The sequence below is a fragment of the Bidens hawaiensis genome, unplaced genomic scaffold (genome assembly GCF_021521415.1).
Source record: "Bidens hawaiensis isolate Kalapana, Puna unplaced genomic scaffold, B.hawaiensis_p1.1 tig00028465_1, whole genome shotgun sequence".
NCBI lineage: Eukaryota > Viridiplantae > Streptophyta > Magnoliopsida > Asterales > Asteraceae > Bidens > Bidens hawaiensis.
Window position 1 is genome coordinate 140,801 of NW_027494646.1, and position 24,038 is coordinate 164,838.

Genomic DNA, 24,038 nt, shown 5'->3' on the forward strand with positions numbered 1-24,038 from the left:
ATAAACGAACTTTCCGCTGAACGATTCACGAACAGGTCACCGAACGTTCTGTTCGTTCACATGCCTAATAAGAAGAACCAAAGGCGTATCCACCATGCCCTTATCATATAGCATTTGTACCGTTGCCCAAAATCATTATAGGTTCCGAGTTATAACACACAACCGTATTTGCTATGATTTTCATGATAGGACTTTGATAATGACATGTACACCCGTAATTGCTTAGATTATCACATGGTACCCCATTGCATGGGTTATAAGATATCAATATCAAAGTAAATAATTAACAAAATTATAAAATGAAATCTTTGGGATCTCGAATAACAAGATTAAAATTAAAACTTTGAAGTGAAATCTAACAAGATAACCAAATGAAAACGTTGAAGCCTCGAATAAGTATATAAACAGTTGAAGCTTTGAAGTCCAAAATAACAAGAGAAATAAATGAAAACCTTGAAATCTCGAATAACAATTTAAATAACTGAAACTTTAAGGTTAAAATTATAATTTATAAAATTATAATATTTATATGTAATTCATATATGCATATGTTATGTTTTCAATAATTTTCATCCGTGTGGGGACAATAGCCTAGTAAACCCACTATATTATTTGCCTTCCCAAAAAATAGAAAAATCTTATATTAAAAAGTAAAGGCACTTTTCGCACATGTTCTATTAAAGGAAACTAGAAACACCTCACATGTCCATAACAAATAAAAAAGTAAAACACGTTTCGTATTTATTATGAAGTTAACAAATAGAAGCTATCTCAATTCTCAAGTGTTGATTTAAATTTATGTAACCTATACATAACAAATTCATGCAAGAAGGAATACACCCGAAAAAAAAAAGATGGAAGTTCTTTATATTATCATCTCATTCGCATTACTTGTTGCTTCATATCTCTTCACACCACTTCCGTTGTAAAATCTCCAATCTCCCGCCAACAATCTTCCCAACTCTGCCCATAATCGGCCACCTCTACCTTTTAAAAAATAAAAATCCCACTCTATCGAACCTTTGCCACTATATCCGCGAAACATGGTCCGATCATCCTTCTACAGTTTGGCTCACGCCGTGTACTCTTGGTCTCATCCCCTTGTATTGCTGAAGAATGCTTTACTAAGAATAATGACATAGTCTTTGCCAACCGGCCTAATATGGTCTTTGGCAAGATCCTCGGAAACAACTTCACGAGCCTCGTTTGGGCTCCATACGGTAATCATTGGCGCAACCTTCGTCGCATTATTGCATCAACTGAGATCCTATCTACTCATCGCCTCAACGAGTTCCAGGACATTCGGGCTGATGAAGGCATGCTCCTTGTCCGTAAGCTGGTGTCGAGTTCTTCACCGGTTAATATGAAGACTATGTTTTATGAGTTTACACTTAATGTAATGATGAGGATGATATCCGGGAAGCGGTACTTCGGGGGAGATATCCTTGAGGTGGAGGAAGAAGCGAAAAGATTCAGGAAGATACTAGACGAGGCATTTTCGCTTGCGGGTGCTTTCAATTTGGGCGATTACTTGCCGATTTTGAGTCGGTTTGGAGTGAAGGGATTGGAGAAGAAGTTAATTTTGTTGCGGGGGAAGAAGGATGTGTTTTTCCAAGGGTTGATTGAGCAACTTAGAAAAAAGAAAGAGAATGAAGAAAACAGTACTAAGAAGAAGACCATGATTGAAGTGTGTTATTATCATTACAAGAATCAAATCCTGAGTATTACACTGACGAAATGATCCGAAGCTTTGTGCTGGTAAACTTCTTTTATCTACCCAAAATGACTAGTGAAAGCGTCGTAGAATGTACGACTTCCAATGACTTTCTTCTTTTTTTGGAGTGACTATCAGACACTTCACCCATCAAAGGGATCGTGCCACACATCAACATGATGAAAACCAACCTTGTGTTTTTCTTTTTGTAATCACCTAATGTCCTTTTCATCATATCCAAACGTTGCATCCACTATTTCGTAAACACTCCTATAAAATTATAAAGAAATTTATACAATAATAAACTAGAAAAAATTATATTTATTACAATAATACAATAATATAAATAGAAATTGTACCGCTTATTGTCAATTAGCTTGCGTACTAGTCCATTTTAATTTTAGTTAACGAAGTGTTCGATTGCTTCCACCCATGAGATTATTGTAATGTTTAAGCACCTTAGTCCCGTAGAGCTGGGCTGCACTCTTTCTTCTATCAACTGAGGAAATGCACCTTTCGTTTGAAATGCCCTTGTACTCCTATCTACTTTCAGTCTCTTTGCTTTGCTCGGTCCAAAAAGGATCAGGATCTAATTCTGCCATACGTTTCATTTTCCCCGTTTTCACAGAAAGAATTTGCTGTATACTTTCTGGGGGAAATATGTCATCGAATTGTAAAAACAATCGAAATAGTCTTTTTTGGTCGGGGACCGGCCACCAGCTCAATAACCTCTACCACTCTTGTAGATCACTGCGCCTATCTTCGCTTTTCGATCAACCGTTGCTCCCCGTTCACTTAGCCTACGAACTCCGGCTCACTTCCAGCTTGGATCACTTCTGGCTCGCTTAGCCCTAGCTCGAAACAGCCAACTCACTTCGCCTACGCAACGAAGAGAAGTAGTTTACTTGCTTAGCTCGAACATGCCAACAACATTCCGTTCACTTACGCAAGATTCACTCGTTTACTTATTAGCTAGCGCTATTCCACATCTTATTTCAGGGAAGCCCACGGAGCGGTTAAACTATCCATTGTTTGTTGATTTCTAACTTTGTTTATTTTCAAAATATGAATCCATGATTTCTGACTAGATTGACCATGATACACGATCCATCCGTCCGTTGAATTTTCATGTACTTGCATGTACAACCTCATCTTCATCATGTTCATCATGATCTAGATTTTGTTCTTCGGTTTTAGACATAACATCATCATCATCATTCATCATGGTCCTCATAAATCGAGAGGGGACGTTTGTCACCATCTTATGATCACCAATAAATTGGCTTTCTCATTGCATACGGGTCAAACAGTTTGAATGCCATTTGATCTTCTAAAGAATATTTATATTGACCCAGTGTAACTAAAGTAAGAGGTCTTCGCATTACCGGATAGCCAAGCATTGGAACCGACATATTTGTTCTTTAATCATCAAGACCATATAACATAAGTCAAACTATGTTATTCAAAAACAACGCACAAAACGCACTGCAAATCCAAAATAAACCTTTTTTGGCAGTTGATCTTGAATCACATCCTCTCGAGCTCGGGTCACCTCTTTTTGAGCTAGCTCCTTGAGATCTCTTGCTTGCATCAACGTTCGATTTTTGTGAATCCATAGAGATTTTTAGGTTTTGTGTATGGAGAATATATGACGGTAGAGATTAGTTTCTAGTTAAACGAAATAAAATACACCGTAAGAGTGAGATTTTTATTTTCTATTGTTTTTTTTTTATTTTACTCTCTAGTTATACACCCCACTTGGATATATATTATATATTATATGGCCAAAGAAGAGAGATTTAATCATGGCCCTAGAAAGTATGAGATTTAATCTTGGCCGTAGAAGTTAATTAAGTGGCAGTTTTCATGGCAGTTACCGTAGACGCTCCAGCGGTTCCTTCCCCTTCTTTCTCTCCCCACATCGCCTCCTTATTTACCGGTTTATATGTAGATATTTGTTGATCTTCACTTTGATTTCAACTTTAATTTTGCAGGATCGTGTTGAGTTGACGTATCATGCTCAATCAAGGCAACTGAATTGGTGAAGTTTGGATTCTCGCAAAGGTCGCCGTCAACAACATCCTCCGTGACTAGTGATTCACTGATTTTGTGAAAATTAACCATTAAGCCCCTTGTGGAAAGATGGGTTTTGTGAAAGAAGAAGAGTTGAAGAAATGGCTTACAAGTAAGTTTAATTTGAATTCAAATGTGTTTTAATTTGCAAAGAAACTCTTTATCAACTTCATATTTGATATTTTTGTTTAGATTTTTAACTTGAACTGATTTGGGTTGTAAGACATACTGGAATTAACTTTACTAGGAGGCATGTACATTGTATTGTCATTTTCATTTTATTATATGTTACTTTCAATGAATGCTTAGGTTTAGGGAACACAAAAACCATTTGAGCCGTTTTTAAAACATTTTTTTTTTACTTTGTTACTTATTATTTGACTTACTGTTAATTATCGAATTGTTGGGCACATATAAATGTCTAATGTTTAGGGAACACGAGTTACTATTGACCGAATTTGTTTAAATGATGATAAAGGCTAGCAATTCTCTAAAGCTTCTCTGTTTATAACCTATGTTTTTTAAATTTAGTCAAAATGAAAACTTTCCAATGTGGGTTCATAAAGGTGGTTCACGGACAATGCCAAAGGTTCCCACCAGTTCTTATTACAACCTGCCAGCAGCAGACCAATGGATTCAGGCAAGGCGAGCAGCCTTCCTTAACTACCTGGAACAAGGTGGGTCCCATGGGCAACTGGACTGCAGCCACAACAGTTATGGCAAAACGAGTAATAATGGTTGATAATTTGCTTCGTGTTCCAATATCTTTTGTGTGAGGGAATCACCTTTCATTGTGTGTGTGGATGCCTATGTTGATGAAGCAGTTGATCTGGCACATATTCTTCTGTTCTGTAATTAGGTTTATTTAAAAATGTCCTAAATTTGTATAATATCATACATTTACACTTTCATGATTTAAAAATGAAGTTTGTTTTGTAATGCCAGTATTGGTGTGCTGGATCGCATACATTTGTACATGAAAGCGCTCACGATGAGTTTCAAGAGAAAACAAAGGCCCGTGCTTTAAAACATTTAAGCATTTATGATCACATACATTTTTCGAAAAGGGGCTGTGTAAAAAAATGTAAGTTTTTTTTGTATGGTTGGGTGGGGTTGAGCTAAAACAATTTTTGTTTAGATAATTCAACCTTCTGTAAGTAGTTAGTGTGAAGCATATGAATACTTAACAGTCGTAATGGGCTCGGGTCAAAACATTTTTTTTTCTTTTGCTTATGGTTTGGGTGGTACCTAAATATTGTTTCAACATTTTAAACTAACCAGAAAATATTATTATCTTCCTTTAATTACATATCATCATTGAAGGAAAATCATGCACCATCAAACCAGGACCCTCCCTGATACAAATAGCTCTGATAAAGAACTGTGGACAATGGGTCAATCTGCAACTTTCGGGCAATGTGCTGATTTCCCCACTGGGTGGTTCTGTAGCGCCTTTAATGTAGCAAGCTTCTAGGTATGTTTCAGTCCGAGTTGTTTCTAGGTTAATTATAAGTATTATTGATTGATTCGATTAGTGTTTGCATATATGAGTTGTTATGTGTGATTTTGCAGCGGAGAAAGTCGGACTACCACGAGTTTGCACATCATTTTACTTCACTGAATACTCTTAAAGCACGAGCTGTTGAAGTGGATTCTTCTCTTAGGTGTTGGCCCTAAGTTATTTATCTCAAATTAAGTCAGGTTTTTTCTTAAACTAAGATGACACTGGGTAGAGATGGCAAAAATTGGTGGTTGGCCGGGTAAAAAAGGTCGGGGTCAGGTTGTAGTGACCCAAAAATTCTATTTTGAGCATTAATTTAAGTAATTTAGGCATTTTTATATGTTTAAGGTGATTTATTGACCCGTTCATCCAACCTTTATCCTGTTAGTTAAGTCATTTGTTTTAACCCCGTTAGAGATGCATTATAACAAAAAAGACCTATTTATTGGTATTTAGTATTCTATACTAATTGTGACATACGTTTATAGTTTAACTAAAAATGTAAAAGTGAACGAGCCATATGCTAGGAAAATAATATTGATAAATTTTCTATTCATGCATATCTTTTAAGGTGGACATAATCGTGTTTTGGGCCCACTCAATCCGCACTTAATATACACATGTTTTGAACCGAACTCATTTGACCTGTTACGATTTACACCAACCCACCTAACTTACCTGTCTTGACCCCTCTAATAATGTGATTGGGCATCATAATAACTTTTCATCATCTTGTGTATTGGTAGATAATCTTGATAATCTCTTTAATGTAGGGCATGGTTGGTATAGATGACGTGGCTCGTGCTGTGGTGTGTGAACACGGAGAAGAGCTCAACCATTTGAACACGTTCATACAGGAACATACCCAGTGGTTATACAGAAAGAAGGGCATGTTTCGTTTTCAATAATTATGTAGCCATTCTAATTTTGTATAAATATTTTCTGAACGATTTTCGTGTTTCTTTATCTATTATCAAGTATCGACAATGTTGTCACATGAGATTGAGGATCATAATGAAATTTTAGATGCTTGAAGCTTTTTATCAATTAAAAAAGATTATGAGTTTAGTGGTAGATGTTGGTGAGTTGTTTGCTATCTATATGGGTATTTGTGGGTTTATTAAAATGTTGAAGAGGTTTTATTTTATCCTTTGGATTCCGTTAAGAGTTTATTCTTTTAAAATGTTTATTTTGACAGTGTGCCTTATGTTCATGCGATGATTAATTTGATTATGACGTTCCGATTATGGTTTCAGCTGAATAATTATATGGGTTTGATCCTAAATCATGCAGCAATATTCATGTGTGATTTTGGTTGGTGGTCGACAAACTCCGGTATATATGGGTTTGTCAATTGTGTGGGGAAATCTATGTCTAGCATACATGCGACACTCCGTAAATTAAGTCGTTATCCGTACATTCACTAAACATGATTTCTTTACGATAATTTCATTTGGATTAAATTTAGTTAACTTTAATCAGAAAGAGTCTAGCATAAGCTCCCGCATGCATGCTATATTGCATTCAAGTAATTTATAGAAGTTACTCGAAACTATCGGATGTTATCCGACGAATACAAGTGTTGGTGATGACCTCTTTAAACGACTCGAACTTATTTAATGAACCTATAAGGTTTGAATCTATTATATACAAATATATTATAATTATTTTATAAAATATTGACTACGAATGCGAAATTATTACTTCTTGAACTATTATCGATTAACAACCATATGGATGGATGTATAGACTCAAATATTGCTAGAATACATATCTCTAATACACTCTAATTAGCCTAATTAGAGTAGGGAGTTTAAATATACATTAAAAAGAAAAACAAAAGGAAAAGGAAAAAAAAATCGTACACGTGATCTCTTAATGATCAAACAAGATATACACAAATTCTCATCACTCTTTTTCTGGTTTGCTACACTCAACTCCAACCATGCTTGTAGTAACAATTGTCAAACCCCACCTATATTTTTAATTGAAGCAAACCATACTTGTATAACATCTTTATATGTGGTTCATACTATCAGTAAGGCACAACAACAAACTCAAACTCAACTTTGTTCACTCTCTCTCTTGTGTATGCACCAGCTACACAAGGAGAACTCAATCCTTCTCTTTTGTCTCATGGTAACATCATAACACCATCAAACCATCACCTCCAACTCTCAGCAGCAGCTCCACTACCTTACCATCTCCCGTCGGCTACCCAAACCATCTCCCGTCGGCTACCCAAACCATCTCCCTTCTGTGCAACTACAGCCCAACTAAACTACGGGACACCTCCAACCAATAAACTCTCTCGCTCATCTCCGTCAAGTTGTAACGTCGCCGAAACTTCACCGTAACACCACCGCACACCACCACTCCGGTTATGGTTTCAAACCTGACCTGACCCGAGACACCACTACGATCTGTTATTCGACCCGAACACAACCCAACACACTCTTCTGTCTCTTCTCGCGAACCGAACACTCCGAGCCAGGCCAGCTACCAATTTCCAAGCTAAAGCAAGGATTCAGAATGTTAGTTTAGCAAATCGAGCATCGTCAAGTGGAACTACCACCAGCATTTTTTTTGTCTCCCAATCCCTAGTCATGATCCTAGAACTAAGTAAGCTAAAACCCATATCTAAACTATCTTTATACATAAGTTATGTGTATGCTAGATGTTTCACCCAAGAACTAATTTACTTCTTCACATGTTAAACAAGGGCAGAACCTCACTTATAAAATTGATCGTGAAAACTAGATCATACATGGGGATATTTTGAAAGATAATTTTCCATGGATTATGGGAAATAATAATTTATTAAATGGATGAAGGATGATAAATGGATAAAAATTAAGTTTAAAAGTTAATTACTCAATTATTCGGAATATATGTATTTGGTGATCTTTAAATGTAACTAGAGGTTTTGGAGACTTAAAGGTGTCTGGGATACAAAAATATACCTGTAAAGATGCGTTGGGCAAATATTAAAAAAAAAGGATAGATATGGTTTTAAATACAACTAAGTTTATTCCGGGAGTTATAAAGGTATTTGAATGAGTTTATAAAAAGAAATGGATTATTATGAATTATTAGTATGTTAAACATACGTTTTCATAACTTAAACACAACTTTTAATAAAACTTATACGTAGTACATTGAAACGATACATTAAACATTACAAAAATTATGTCGACAAAACGGTCATAAATGGGAAAATAAGTTGAAATATAACTCGAATAGAAACACGTACCGTTTTATTGGCGAAATAATAATAACTATTATGAGATTAATAATCGATAGTCTTGGCTTGAATGATCGGAAATGACAATGTAATTGAAGAGGTATGTACCCGCCTCAACACCAAGCAAGGCGGGTCAACCCACAAGATAAAGACATTATGAAGGCACAAAGCCAAAACCCAGGCGCATCGCGCATACAAAACATGCTCAGGCATCATATGCTCGCGCATCACATATGCGCGCGGCGCATATCGCATGCTCTTGCACATCACATATGCTCGCGCGTCACATATGCGCGTGGCGCACCAGCGCGCGGCGCATATCACACGCTCGTGCATATCACACCTGCGCATGAAATATCTGCGCGTGAGAATAAAAAGAAGACTTCGCGCATTCTCAGGATGGGCGCATATCACACGTACACATAATCAACCTCGTCCTTATCCAAATCAGGATCAGGGCAACCTTGATTGTGCACGTCAGACACTCTTCTAGAAGGCATCTTTTTAAGGAGTAAGAATATGCTGATGTTGACAGCTGCCAAATGAAAGGTCGACAACTCAGCATGACACATGTGCTACCACATGATTTCAACCAACGAGAAAGCGCCAGGTGTCCCAGAGGACACGTGGCGCAGTGCGATTGGAGGAGGCCAACGAGGCTGAGCCCAGCCAGTGGAAACCCTAGCACTATAAATACAGCATCAACTCCACTTTGATGACACATTCATTCACACTCAATCATTGACAGTTACAAGCAGTGATATCACATTCAATCATATTGAATTGTATTCACTCACAGTCAGTTACAGAAAACACACAGTCACATAATCAAGAGTATTCAGCGATTCAGCAATACTCTTGAGATTTTGACTGACTCACACTTTATTATCTTCTCCACAAAGATACTGATTCTCACGCCGGAGGGTTACCCCAAAGAGGACCCCTCTGTCCCTTTCTGAGGGGTAAGTAACGGCGCTGTTCATTTTGTAGGTGGAAGAACACGGATTCAAAGGAACCATCGGTGAAACAGTTTAATCATACCCGAGGAAAGCAGATCTGCTACCAGTGAGTAGATCCACGTTTCTTCATTGGCGCCATCCACTGTTACAAACGGCAATCAGATCTCATCCAGATCTACAAAAAAAAAAATCAATCACCATGGTTTCTGGAGTTCGTAACGTTGATCAAGCTCTGGAGGATATTGAACGTGAGGGTGTTAACGACGGACAGCAGGTTCTGAGGGTTCCGCGTGATTCTACGCGTACCACCAGCAACCGTCCCTTCGTCACAACCCCTCACGGCCAGACTGAAACTCCTCCAGACGATCACACGTTACAAAATATGGCCGGCGCGAAGCTGAAAGGACCAATGGGTCCAGAAGATGAAGCAAATGATCCGAATGAATGGCTCATAAACGAGCAGCGGCGTCTGATTGAAAAGTACAACGACATGGTCAAGCAGAAGAAGCTAGCCGACCAAGCACAAAGGCAGGCTTTTGATAAGCAGACTACAAAGAGGCCGCGCGCGCCGGAAGAGGGACATTCTGTTCACACTGCACACACTGAGTTCAGTGATGAAGAAGTGCATAGCATGAGGAAGACACGGGATACTCATGCAGGAGGCTCACAGCTTCGCGCGCCTGTGAACATGCCGCCTGGAGCCAGAGCAGATCTGGATCTACACATGCCGTACAGCCCACCGATCAGAGGGCAAGTGGACGTAACCACGCCCTATAGACCAGCCATCCTGGTAAAACACTCAAAGTTTACTGCGCGCATCGCGCAGGCTCTCATCCAGCACAAGACAAAGATGCCAAGTGGTCTGGGCAAATATGATGGCACAACAGATCCAGATGACTTTTTGCAAGGTTTCTATAACACGGGAAACCTAGAGAGCTGGACGATGCCAACATGGTGTCATATGTTTGCTCGCTGCCTCACGGGCGCAGCGCGGGTATGGTTCGAGAGCTTGCCGACAGGGCAAATTGATGGGTTCGAGGAACTATTAGAAAAGTTCCAAGCCCACTTCGTACAGCAGCGCAGGCACACGCGCGATCCTGATGACATCATGCACTGCATACGCAGGAATGATGAAACGATTGAAGATTACATCACTCGTTTCAATCAGGAATCCCTGGCAATCGGGGGCATAACTGAGCAGCTCCTGCGCGTGGCCTTTATACAAGGCGCGCGCAGTGACCAACTCCGCCGGGCTCTTGTAAGCAAAGATGGTATGCCCACCACGTGGGCCAAGTTAATGGAGGCATCGCGAGTTTTCGCGAGAAATGAGAAACAGATTGCCCAAGATAGGGCAAGAGAAAGAGCGCATCAGGCAGAATCACCGCGCAGCAAAGATAAGAGGGCCAAACAGAACTCTGTATGGTCCAGGTTGCAGCCAACAAGTTTTTCTTCCGCGGAAAAACAAGCGCAACAAACCTCACCACAGCCCCAAAAAGAAGTTCGTAATCGCGGGGAGGGTGACAAGAGGGAGGGCGGCAGAGATCCTAGCAGACCTTTGCCAAGAATATGGACGCCCCTTACTAAAACACCTTCACAGGTGTTAAGTACTGAGAATGTCCAATTCAAGCCCCCCAAACAACTACACTACAAGGGACCGCAAAACAGTGGCAAATATTGTGAATTTCACAGGTCCCCGGGCCACAACACCGACGCATGCCATCATTTAAAGGATGCGATCGAGAAGGATGTAAAGTCGGGCAGGCTGGCTCACTTGGTCAAAAACCAAAGAATAGAAGATGAGCAACCGGAGGGAGCCTCTGCCAGCAAGAAGTACAAAAGAATCTGTGTGGCTGAGGGGGGACGACAAGGGCAGACGTCAAGAAAGAGAAGCGCGCAAATCCACGGAGATTGGCGCGAGCAGCAAGTCATCTTCCCAAGAATCAGGGGAGGCCCTTCAATAAGCAGTCCTCTCGTCATTACCACACACATTGCTCATTACGAAGTGTCAAAGGTCCTGGTGGACACTGGAAGTGAATCTGACATTATGTATGAGCAGTGTTTCAGAAAGTTAGACCCGGCAGACCAAGCGCGGCTCGAAATTGTGAACGCACCAATCTGTGGTGTCTCAAATGAAATCATACATCCCCTAGGCCAGATTCAGTTTGAACTAACTATGGGGGATGATGAGCACAAGCGAGCCGAAGTTGTCAACTTCTTGGTCTTGCCCACCACGTCATGCCACAATATGATCCTGGGTAGGGGAACGATTGCCCAATTTAATGATGTACCGTCGCCAGCGCACGGCGCATTGGGGATCCCTACACCAACAGGCGTAGCATTTGTTTACCGCGATCATTTGTGCGCAGTGACAAGCACGCCGCGGGAAGGGAGAATGAAACTTACAATGGCTGACAATGCGCCAGAGAAGTGGATTTTAAACCCAAAATTCCCAGATCAAACGGTCACAATTGGCGCTACCATTTCAGACGAAACGAGATTGAGAATGAAAAAGTTGCTTACAAAATACACGTCGGTTTTCGCGTGGCAACACTCCGATATGACGGGGGTCCCGCGAGACTTGGCGCAACATTCTCTTAACACGTTTAAGTCGGTGGAGCCAATTGCACAGAAAAAGAGAATCATGGGGGATGAAAAGGCGAAGGCCATGAATGAGCAAGTGGAGGACCTGTTGCGCGCAAACATCATCCGCCCAATTCGATACCAGACATGGGTAGCCAATCCTGTGATGGTAAAGAAAAGCAACGGGTCATGGAGAATGTGTATTGACTTCAAGGACCTCAACAAAGCATGTCCGAAAGATTGTTACCCCCTCCCAAACATCGACGCAAAGGTGGACTCCGTGGCGCCATTCAAGCTCAAATGTTTCCTGGATGCCTACAAAGGCTATCACCAGATTCAAATGGCACCACAGGATGAAGACAAGACGGCCTTCAGAACCGACAAGGGTGTTTTTTGTTACACAAAAATGCCCTTTGGTTTAAAAAATGCGGGCGCAACCTATCAGAGACTTATGGATTCGGTTTTCAGTGAACAAATCGGAAGAAATCTAGAAGTCTACGTCGATGATTTGGTGATCAAGAGCAGGGAGGAGAGACAAATGCTCAAAGACATCGAGGAAACCCTTCAGCGCCTAACGGAGGTTAACATGAAGCTCAACCCGAGCAAATGTACTTTCGGCGCAGAAGAGGGGAAATTTCTTGGTGTAATGGTCACTAAGGATGGTTTCAAGGTGAACCCTGAAAAGGTGGAAGCCATCCTTGACATGCCTTCACCATCCACCATGAAAGAGGTTCAGAAGCTGAATGGTAGATTGGTGTCAATCAACAGGTTCCTAGCGAACCACGCCAGCAAATCTACTCCATTCGTTAACACCTTGAGGAACTGTTTGAAGAAGAGCCAATTCAAGTGGACGCCTGAGGCTGAGCAAGCTTTCACTGAGATAAAAGAATGTCTCATTAAATTGCCAGCGCTCACAGCTCCACTTCCTGGCGAGACCCTTACATTGTACCTGTCAGCTGGAGACCGCGCGATCGGCGCAGTATTATTGGTGGATCGCAAGGGGATACAAACGCCGATATACTATGTGAGTCGGGTGCTCACAGACCCTGAGACGCGCTATTCCATAATGGAAAAGTTAGTTTTGTCACTAACACACGCGTCGCGCAAGCTCCATAGATACTTCAATGGTCATCCTATTGAAGTTCTGACTGGTTACAACATCCAGCAAGTTTTGCGACGCCCCGCGCTCTCCGGAAGGCTGACAAAGTGGGCGCTGGAATTAGGTGAACACACGATCACTTATAAGCCCCGTCCAGCGATAAAGGGTCAAGTTTTGGCGGATTTCATCACGGAAATCCCAGACGGAAAGATTGAAGAAGCTCAGCGCGAGGTAGATCCTCCGCGAGCAAATGATGAAGAAGATGTTTGGAGGCTATTCACTGATGGAGCCTCCAACAGCGAAGGGTCCGGCGCAGGCCTCAAACTGATGGACCCTGATAATCGTGAATATACTTATGCTATCAGGTTGGACTTCAAGAGTACCAACAATGAGGCTGAGTATGAAGCCCTGCTGGCTGGTCTGCGCATCGCGCGCAAGTTTGGGGTTAAAAGACTAGAGGCGCATGTTGATTCTTACTTGGTAGCTGCTCAGGTCAACGGCATATATGACGCCAAGGAGAACACAATGCCTCTGTATCTAGAGCAGGCAAAAAAGCTCGTTGAGCAGTTTGACTTCTTCAGAATAATACACATCTCGCGCAGCGAAAACAAGTCCGCTGACGCGTTGAGTAAAATGGCATCAACTAATTTTGATCACTTTGGCAAAGATGTCAGGGTGGAGGTAATGAGCAGCCCGTCAGTGCAAACGCAATCGGTCCTTGTAATTCATACAACCCCTTCATCCTGGATAACTCCAATAACAGAATTCCTGATGAAGGGGAAGTTACCGGACGATCGCGCACAGGCGAGAAAGATAAGACACAAGGCACAGAACTATGAATTACTTGATGGTACATTATATCGGCGCTTTTATCTTGGACCGCTCATGAAGTGCCTGGATGCTGAAGAAGCAACCTATGTGATTAGGGAGATTCATGAAGGAATCTGTGGAATTCACGCTGGCCCGCGCATGGTGGTTGCCAAGGCGATGAGCTCAGGCTACTATTGGCCAGGCATGTACTTGGATGCGCTAAAAGAAATCCAAAAATGCAAGGCATGTCAGAGCTACGCGCCAAACACCATGCGTCCAAAGAACAACTTGATTCCAGTCACCTCCGCATGGCCTTTCCACAAATGGGCCATTGATATTGTAGGGCCCCTGCCGCAAGCGCAAGGGCGAGTGAAATTTTTGGTAGTGGCGATAGACTATTTCACAAAATGGGTTGAGGCCAAGCCACTAGCAAAAATCACAGCTGAGGCGATGAAGCAATTTATCTGGAGCCACATCATTTGCCGTTTTGGCCTTCCCATGGAAATTGTGAGCGACAATGGCAAACAATTCACTGACAGGAAGATATCAAGCTGGCTCAGAGAATTGCACATCAACCAAATCTTCACATCCGTCTACCACCCTCAGGGGAATGGTCAAGTGGAGCGCGCGAATCAAAGTTTGCTAAATGGGCTGAAGAAAAGGTTGGAGGGAGAATCCCATTCTTGGGTCGAAGAGTTACCTAATGTCCTGTGGGCGCACAGGACATTAAGCAAAACTAGCAATGGCGAATCCCCGTTCAGCCTAACCTATGGGACAGAGGCTATGATCCCAGCAGAAATTGGATGCCCATCCCATAGGGTACTCATGATGAGCAAAACTGATAACGAGCGCGAAAGAAGATTGGACCTTAACTTGCTTGAAGGGCGCAGAGAAGCGGCTATCATTAATGAAGCCAGATACAAGAAAAAGCTGGAAAAATATTATAATCAGCGCGTTAAAGAATGCCACTTCAAGAAAAATGATTTTGTCCTTCGAAACAATGAAGCTAGTCGCGCAATACCCCCAGGAAAAATGTCCCCCAATTGGGAGGGACCTTATCAAATTTCAGAAGATTTGGGGAAAGGCGCGTACGCTTTAAAAGATTTGAATGGAAAAAAGATACCGCGCTCGTGGAACGCGGCACAACTTAGAAAATGCTTCATGTAAAAGTTCAAATTTGTAATCAAGGCTTTTAAGCCATCATGAATGATGATTCGCGCTATCTTTCAATATTTGTCGCGCTATCTTTCAATATTTGTTCTATTACCTTTGCATACATGTTTCACACTTCCTTTATTAAATTGGAACAATATGACAACACTATATTGACTTCAAAACAAAATAAAGCGAAGTAAAACATACATGCGCGAGCCTTAGCTCAAACGCGTTAACGAGTCTTAACTCTAAAATGTCAGGGCCTTAGCCCAAACTTACGAGCCTTAGCTCAAACACGTTAATGAGTCTTAACTCTAAAAACGTCAGGGCCTTAGCCCAAAACAAAGAGCCTTAGCTCAAAACACTCACAAACATCCATCTTACATCCCGCGCAGCCTGATCATAAAAATCCTTAAACACAACTAAGGCAAAGTACATGCCATATCATGTTAAGGTCTCAGGTCGAGGCCGCGCGCGGAATCATAGTGGATATCTGAGTAACACAAGCTGACATGTAATGGCTAAACTCATACTTCCATACCGCGCGACAACGACGCGCGAAAAAGAAAATAACGAAAAGTTAGCGCGCATGTCAGCATGAGCAAGATACTGCGAGAACCACAAACAAAATAGAACAGAGGTTAAGTGAATAATTTCCATACAACCTTGTTCTTATTTTAACGTGCAAGCATATCTTATATCTATACAACCAAACATGAAGAGATGAATGGAAATGCGCAAGATATGAAAACGAGAGAACAAGTTTCATTCCATTGGATCGAAATTTACAAGTATGATGAGTTACAAATTACAAGTATAAAAAATAAATATACAAAATTTGATGAAGGGCTTCTCAAGTCTCCACGTCGACGTCAGCCGCTTCATCACCCTCATCATCTCCCGCAGCATCTGGCGCGGTCTGCTCCTCATCCCCGAACTGACCATAGTCAAGTTCTTCCTCCTCATTGGAGTCTTCGATCACAACGGTGTCACGAGCAGATTCTTTCGCCGCGCCAGAGCCGCTGGCAGGGGCAACATCCCCCGCGCCACCATCATCGCCACCAGCCCTCTCGCAATCATCAAGCAACTTCTTTAGCGCGCCGAGGTCGGGCTGGTCAGCAAGCGCAGCTATCTGTAAATCATTAGAAAAGTAATGAGTACAAAACACTTAGAAAAGTTAGTCAAGAAAAACTCATTATGATCAAGGTACCTGCATAAGGATGGGGATGGGAGTATTCATATACTTTTCCCCCACCGCGGCCATGTCCGCGCAGGCCGCATCGCTCTTGTAAGGGTACTCGGATGGGTTCTTCCTCAACATGCCATATTCATACCCATCCGTAAACCCTTCAGCTCGGCCCACCAAACGCGCGGCGGCATTGCAGTCCATCACAAGGGCTTGAAACTCGGCGGAATATTTCATCGCCAAAGCGCAGCGAGCCATGCCCTGTGACACCAGCCATTGGCGATCCTGCGCGAGGCCAGCAACAGACGTCTCGAGGGCAGGAACCTGAGAGTTTAATAACTCAACAATTTCCTTAGTCTTTTTTAGTTCCTCCTTATCAGACGCTGCTGCCGCCAAAATTTTTTCTTTCTCCGCCTGCGCAGCACCAAGTGCTTCCTGGCTAGACGCCGCCGTCGCTAAGGCCTCATCTCTATCGGCCTGCGCGGCCGCCAAATCCCTTTTCAGGCGCGCAACCTCGCTCTCCAGTGATGATTTCTCAGTGATACTCTGGACGATAGCTTGGTCACGCGCCTCGGCCTGCTGTTCCAAGACACGCACTCTGCGCGCGTACTTGGCAACTTCGGCCTCCGCCAACTGCTGCTTCTCCCGCGCAGCTTGGAGCTCATGCCCGCGCTTGATGTATGCGGTGTTGGCACTTGCTCTGTTTTCACTGAGCTCCGCCTGGAGTTTCTCAGCTCGCGCGCGAGCATCAGACAGGTTCCAGGCGGCCACCTTAGCCTCTCGCTGGGCTTCCACAAGAGCGTCGCGTACTTTAACATAATCACGACGAAGCTCTTGGGAAGCAGCGAAGAAAGCCGACCCAGCGAAAACATGGTCGTTCAGCAAGTCCGCGCGGGTGCGCTCCTCCTGATACCTCCTTTCAGTAGGAGGCACGGCATGAGCCCAGAAGTCCTCGCATACGCCCATGGATTGAAAGGAACTCTCTTCATTAATATTCCATCTCGGGCGGTAAACGGGGACACCTTCCTGCAAAACACAAGAAAAGTTCTAAGTCATAAAACATACTTATATGGAGATACGCGCAGCGGACCAACAAATCAATACATACCTGCGGGGATGAAGCAGGAAAGTCAGCGCCAGCCCCACCAGAGGTCTGCGCTGCGAACACTTGCGGCATCGCAGGGCTGGCGCGGTCTCCCAAGGAGTCTTCAACTTGAACCCCCTCGTCCTCCTCGTCTTCTTCAACAGGCCTCTTCTCCTGCGACCTGGAAGGCTCCAAACCAGCCTCGCGGGGAGGGCTGCGTGCAGGAGGAGGCGAGGGAGGTCTCGACGCCGCCAGTTCGGCGCGCAATACGGTTTCCTGCTCCTTGGTAATCCCAATAAGGGGAGATTCAGCACTAGCAGGAGCAGGACCAGAACCAGCGGCGCCGGAAGTGCCGCCAGGAGTATCACCAGCAACTGTTGCGCCAGCTACAACTCCTATGAACAAATAAACAAGGAAAAATTGTTTATGACTGACTCCAAAGGGAAAAATTTAGAAGACATATGTGCAAAACTTACCTTGGCGCAATTCTGTTCGCGCATCGAACATCGCCATAAAATCCATTCTACCCTTTTCAGAGGGTAGAACAGGGGACTTCGATGGAGTCCCCGGCGCAGCCGTGGCACCTTGTGGCGCCTGCGGCTGATCTGTTACCGTCGCTGCCTCTGCAAACATTTAAAGGAGCAAAGGTTTAATAACAATTCAGCCAGATGAAGATAAATAAAGTATACCTGTTGCAGGCGCGGCACTGCTTCTCTCTTCAGCCGCGCGAAAGGAGGAGGCGACGCCACCATACCTCAAGTGGACAGGAGGTCTGCCCACTCTCACAGGCAGAGAATCTAAAGAAACCTTTGTGGTAAACACCTGGGTTTCCTTAGGTCCCTTCGTTTGAGCATGGGGATGAGCGACAGGGGTGTCCTCTTTCTTCTGTTTCTTACTGGCCCCTGCGCCAGATTTCCCCTTAGCTTTGCGCTTTAGTAGAGGCGCCTCCTCTTCCTCCTCCTCCTCTTCCGCGAGCTCTAGCTCGTAGTTTTCAAGCGCATCTACAAAAACAAGCGACAGAAATGTTAATAAACTTGGGTATTCTAAAGGAATGAGCAGCAGTGCGAAGACTTACCAGGCGCGTCACCGTCAAAGTCAAAATCCAGATCTACTGGGATGAACAGGTCATCGAAGCGATCCGGGAAACCAACCTCCCCAGCGCCAAGTTCGACGGAGCCGCCCTCCACATGTTCATCATAAGCGGCAAGGATGTAATCCTTGGTGACTGCGCAAAGCCAAGTTAAATGATATCAGCAAAAGAACGATGTTCGCGCAAATATAAAAAAAAAAAAAAAAAAAAAAAAAAAAAAACTTACACAACCCGTCGACTTGGATAACGGGCTCAAGCGCGCTGTCGGCCCAGAGCCTGCTCATGCCGACCCCAACCAGCGCCTCCTCGCAAATTTTCTTCGCGGGGGATGGTTCGGCAGTCAGTTTCTTAACCCATGCGCCAGTTGGGTTCTTGAGGACACCCTCATCCGCAGGCGCAGAAGTGATAGAGCGCATGGTCATACGGATGGGGATCACACCGGCCTTAATGTAAAAAAACCTCTCAGACCAGTCATGAAGGCTCTTGAATGAAACAGTGGAGCACTTCACTTTCTGACTGCGAGGAATAAAAGAGATCCAATTGTCTTGGATCTTGGCCTTATAAAAATATTGAAAGCGCCGAGGAGTGGGTTCCTCGCGCTGGGATTTGCACATGAACTCAAAGTGAGTCACGCGCACGAGTCCAAACGGATGGACTTGGGATTTGTGAATCCCATAGAACTTCAACAGTGCACCCACAAACCTTGTCATCGGGAGACGAAGGTTGCAGTGGGTAAAAAAGTGGCTATATAGGGATATATAGCCGGCAGGCGGGTCCGCCGCCGTTTGCCCGGACCTAGGCAACATGCAGCCAAACAGGGTGGGAAAGCCCTGAGAGGTGATCAGGTTGTCGAGATCTGCCTGCTTCAATTTGCAGGGGATTTCATTCCACCTTTTGGTGGCCTTGGTCCTCCCTACTTCCTCCGATGTGGTCTCAACAACCTTCTTCCCCTTCCCCTTTTGCTTCAATGTCGACATCACCACAGATTTCACACGGCGTCTTCGAGAGGCAACGGAGGTGATTGAAGGGCTAGACGAGTATGAACTATCAGACATACAACTGTAATAGCCGATAATCGAGGATTCGAATCGATGTAAACACTCAAATCAGAATGTGAAAGCAGAAATTTGAATTTTAGCAACAATGAAGATGAAGATAAAAATTTCCTAAGGGCCTGCTTTTATAGGCCCAGGAGAGAGAAATGTGGCAGCTGATCGGGTTTCACGCGCCCCCACTCGCAGGGGCAACCCAACGAAGGCGCGACACGTGTCCCTAACAGCTGTGTGAGGGGACAAAAAGATGTAACCGACCTGCCACGGAACAGAGACGCGCCCCCACTCGCAGGTACTAACCAATGCGAGTGCGACACGTGTTCAAGACAGCTGTGTGAGGGGACGTGAAAGGCAACTGTAGCACCTCGAGCACACGAAACGTCTGACACGTTTACGGCGCACGTCATCACCAACCAACCACGTGTTTGGACCTTTCGTTTTCAACCAAATGGATAGAACTTCGCGCGACGATGGAAACAACCAAGAAAACGACAAAACCCCCTATAAAAGGACAATTCAGTGAGTCTAATATCTATCTTACCACGCTCGCGCAAGATAAGACACACATTAGACTGGGGGGGCTTGAAGAGGTATGTACCCGCCTCAACACCAAGCAAGGCGGGTCAACCCACAAGATAAAGACATTATGAAGGCACAAAGCCAAAACCCAGGCGCATCGCGCATACAAAACATGCTCAGGCATCATATGCTCGCGCATCACATATGCGCGCGGCGCATATCGCATGCTCTTGCACATCACATATGCTCGCGCGTCACAAATGCCCGTGGCGCACCAGCGCGCGGCGCATATCACACGCTCGTGCATATCACACCTGCGCATGAAATATCTGCGCGTGAGAATAAAAAGAAGACTTCGCGCATTCTCAGGATGGGCGCATATCACACGTACACATAATCAACCTCGTCCTTATCCAAATCAGGATCAGGGCAACCTTGATTGTGCACGTCAGACACTCTTCTAGAAGGCATCTTTTTAAGGAGTAAGAATATGCTGATGTTGACAGCTGCCAAATGAAAGGTCGACAACTCAGCATGACACATGTGCTACCACATGATTTCAACCAACGAGAAAGCGCCAGGTGTCCCAGAGGACACGTGGCGCAGTGCGATTGGAGGAGGCCAACGAGGCTGAGCCCAGCCAGTGGAAACCCTAGCACTATAAATACAGCATCAACTCCACTTTGATGACACATTCATTCACACTCAATCATTGACAGTTACAAGCAGTGATATCACATTCAATCATATTGAATTGTATTCACTCACAGTCAGTTACAGAAAACACACAGTCACATAATCAAGAGTATTCAGCGATTCAGCAATACTCTTGAGATTTTGACTGACTCACACTTTATTATCTTCTCCACAAAGATACTGATTCTCACGCCGGAGGGTTACCCCAAAGAGGACCCCTCTGTCCCTTTCTGAGGGGTAAGTAACGGCGCTGTTCATTTTGTAGGTGGAAGAACACGGATTCAAAGGAACCATCGGTGAAACAGTTTAATCATACCCGAGGAAAGCAGATCTGCTACCAGTGAGTAGATCCACGTTTCTTCAGTAATTACACTATATTTTAACCAAATACCATAACTTATAAGAAAATGTATATACATATTTCTCATGCAATCGAATCGGTAATGTTGGTTAAACGGTGCGGAATTGTCATGAATAATACAAGGCGAATATGCTAAAGTATGTTCTTAATGTTTATATAAATATATAAGTATTTATTTTTAAAAACGAACACAAAAACTTAGCACCAACGGGTGGTCCAATACTAACATGTGAAACGTTATTTATGAAATAAACCAAACGTTCGGTTGGAGAAAGCAACCGACACAAACAAACGAAACGTTCGGTTGGAGAAAGAAACCGACACAAACAAACGAAACGTTCGGTTGGTGAAAGCTACCGACACAACAAACGAAACTTTCGGTTGGAGAAAGCAACCGACACAAACAAACGAAACGTTCAGTTGGTGAAAGAAACCGACACAAACGAATTAACGAAACGACTATTTGGGTGAAAGAAACTAGCATAAACCGACTTGCGAGTCGATAACGAACTAACTGGCCTTACTCGTTTAAGACGTGTGAAGGCAGCAGACCTTCTAAACTGAAATTGCTAGCGAATTAAACACTGAACTCATGAGGTGAGTTTCACCACCCCCTTTTTACTGTTGTACTGCTTTATTTATTCGGGGGTGGAAAACATACACAACAGCTTTTATATACGATAATTAGAAACAAAACACATAATCCTTATGCGGACATGAGTTGAACTATGTAGTGCTATAAGTCCCTTGCTTGCATACTATAACCATTAGCTAACGGAGTTAGCCACAGGAATATACGAATAGTACTATTGACGTTGACATTTCCCTCTACTGTTAGGTTAGTCGCGCTAACCTCCGATATTGCATCGAAACAGGGTGTGTATATTCCATCTGTGAGATTTGAACAGGGCAAACAGTTATAAGTCGTGGTTTGGTTATAGGCTCAGGGTCGTCATATTAATTCGTAGATTTAGCTAGTCTACGGAGAATCATCGTATTTGTTTCAACAGATTATCGTATACTTTTTTTGTGAACTAATTCAACATTTTATGAATAACGTGATTTCATATCGAGTCTCAAAACTTGTGAACTTACCAACCATTGTGTTGACTTTTTAAACGTATGTTTTTCAGGAAATTAACAACGCATATAAGGAATCATGAAGACGAGACCTCAATGCATTATTAGGATATCATTTTGAAAGATTTTGCTTGTATAACCCTATCGATGTTTAGGGTGATATAAGAGAAATCTCCTAATTGTTTTCAACGGACTTTGTTTGAAAATAAGTTATGATTTGTAAACGATTTTTAATACTATTGGTATCCTAATACATGAATGTTGGCGATAATCATATGCTTACGGTATACATGACGTCACTCGCCCGCGCTTCCGTTTTGGCGGGGTGTGACAATACATTTCATATTTCAAGCGTCGAGCAATGAGGAATGACGTTTGGGTTCTATGGACTGATATAAAATTAGGTCTCAAAATGAACCTGGGAAGGAAATCGGAAATGATCAACATCATCATTGCTATATGTTCCTTTTATTGAAGTCGGTCTTTTAAAATGAGCCACGTTTTTTTATATAGTGCAAAGAAAGATAGTTTCTTATTATTACATGAAATATTATTAGAAAGATAGTATTATGTAGTCGTCAAATTTCCGCGTTAAAGTTCCCGTCCACCAGACGGGTAAAGTACTAGTTATAATTGGACATTTTGTTGACTGCTTAAAATATGCGACTGTGAATTCAACTAGTTTTGATATTTGCATGTGATGATTAATGGAAATTTATATTTGAACTAAACTGCTTTTTTGAAAGTGTGTATATATTCACTGAGTCTATGTATTTCTCACTGGACAATATTTTTCTAATATTGTGGGAAGTAAATATCAGTCACAATTAACAATGATTTTATGACCATTTTCCTATGAGATCTAAGAGATTGTTACTGGCCTTTAGATCCTATTATCAGCTGGAACAGAAACAACTATGGGAACCATGGAATGGGCTATGTGTCTGCTGCTAAACAACATGCATGTTCTAGAGAAGGCACAGAATGAGATAGACCTTCATGTGGGAAACGAACGTCTCGTTAAAGAATCAGACATATCAGATTTACCGTACCTCTGTTGTATCTTAAATGAGACACTGCGATTGTACCCTGCTGGCCCTCTATTAACTCCTCGCAGTTCATCTGAAGATTGTGTTGTTGGCGGCTATAACATCCCGCGAGGAACCATGCTCCTTGTCAACCAATGGGCCATACATCATGACCCTAACTTGTGGACTGACCCTGAAAGGTTCTGTCCAGATAGATTTGAAGGGCTAGATGGCTGGAGAGATGGGTTTAAGCTAATGCCGTTTGGGTCTGGAAGGAGGAATTGTCCAGCAGAAGGCTTGGCATTGCGTGTCGTCGGATTAACTTTGGGATTACTTATCCAATGTTTTGAATGGGAAAGGATGAGTGCCGATATGGTTGATATGGCCGAAGCTCCTGGGCTAACCATGCCGAAGCTCAAACCCTTGGTAGCCAAGTGTAGACCTCGTGTATTGATGCAGAATCTACTCTTCCAACACTGAATCAGTATATATGCAGTACAAGTTTGGGGTTTCCTTACTAAATAAGTACGGTTCATGTAGTAATAATGTCTACGAATTTCTATTGTGCTTTTTAAATAATGTCTATGAATTTCTATTGTACTAAATAAGTACGGTTCATGTATGAACTTGTGCTTGTTAGCATCTTAGTCGCCTAAATCTATTGGTTACAATAGAAGTTCCTTGTTTAGTGCTATTATCTATGAAATTAGCAACGGAATTTGACCATTTTAACATGTGATAGATTCATAATGCTATCATGTAGTCATCACCAATTGAGCAAAGGATATGATTCTCATAATAGTTTAT

General features: G+C 42.8%; 1 pseudogene across 1 annotated transcript; it reads left to right on the top strand.

Annotated features, from left to right (window-relative positions):
* The first annotated feature begins 603 nt into the window (after positions 1 to 603).
* Positions 604 to 23,766, top strand: LOC143577113 (cytochrome P450 81Q32-like; annotated as a pseudogene). The gene is made up of 2 exons (XR_013143063.1): positions 604 to 1,758; positions 23,091 to 23,766. The product of XR_013143063.1 is annotated as a cytochrome P450 81Q32-like (transcript).
* Positions 23,767 to 24,038: the final 272 nt, after the last annotated feature.